Source organism: Nematolebias whitei, chromosome 10 (assembly GCF_014905685.2).
Source record: "Nematolebias whitei isolate Nwh7 chromosome 10, NemWhi1, whole genome shotgun sequence".
NCBI lineage: Eukaryota > Metazoa > Chordata > Actinopteri > Cyprinodontiformes > Rivulidae > Nematolebias > Nematolebias whitei.
In genome coordinates, this window is record NC_056507.1 from 806541 (window position 1) to 807566 (window position 1026).

Below are 1026 nucleotides of genomic sequence, written 5' to 3' on the forward strand. Positions count from 1 at the left end.
AGTGTGTGTGTGTGTGTGTGTGTGTGTGTGTGTGTGTGTGTGTGTGTGTGTGTGTGTGTGTGTGTGTGTGTGTGAGTGCGTGCGTGTGCCACCTGACGTCAGCTTGCATGGCTGTTCCTGAGTGGGGGGAGGGTGGGGGGGATAAGCAGTGAATCTGTCAACTCTGTAGAGGAGAACCTTCAGCATCAGCTGTGACTGTGCTGTCTGCAGGTCCTGCAGGTCCTGCAGGTCCTGGTCCTGGTGTCAGCTGCAGCAGACCTGATGAAGACAGGCTGTGGTACGAGTCCCTCAGCAGCAGCAGCCTCTCTGGCGCTCACCGAAGCCACAGATTGTCTAATTAGATTAAGCGAGGCTTTCCTCAGATAATCATTTGGCAGCTCTGCTTTTTGTTTTTTCTCTTCCAGTGGAGTTCTGCTCGAGCCACCCAGCTCACGCTACGTTTCTGCACAGTTTAGGGACTGCGGAGCACTTGGTGTAGCGAGGGGTGCTGCTTGAAGAGCTCTGGCCGGATCATGGGCTGCTTCTGGAGCCGGAGCGGTGGTCAGAGCAATCGGACCGACACCTGCTGCTAACAGGAGGCCATGGGGCAAGTTTCTGTGAGTACAACCTTCTTCTTCTCACTCTGGAGCAGAAGAAACAGCTTTTCTGATGATCACAGGATTGATTATCTAGCAGACTGCAGGATCGAGTTATTCTCAAGATGTTATGAAAATGGACTTCTTCATGTTCAAAGTGTGAAGTCTGCACCGCCGCAGGGAAGATTCTGGTTCCTCCGTCAAGCTGCTTCTCACTCAGATTAAACTTGACTGATTGACAGAAGCTGCAGCTGAACGCACTCAGGTCAACCTGCAGAGTGTGCACACACATGCACGCACACATGCACACGCACACATGCACGCACGTTCTTGTAAACATACTTTTTGGGGACTTTGCACTAACTTCCATTCATTTCTATAGCCCAACCCTGACCCTAACCCTAACCATTACTAGTACATGCCTAACCCTGACCATTACTAGTACATGCCT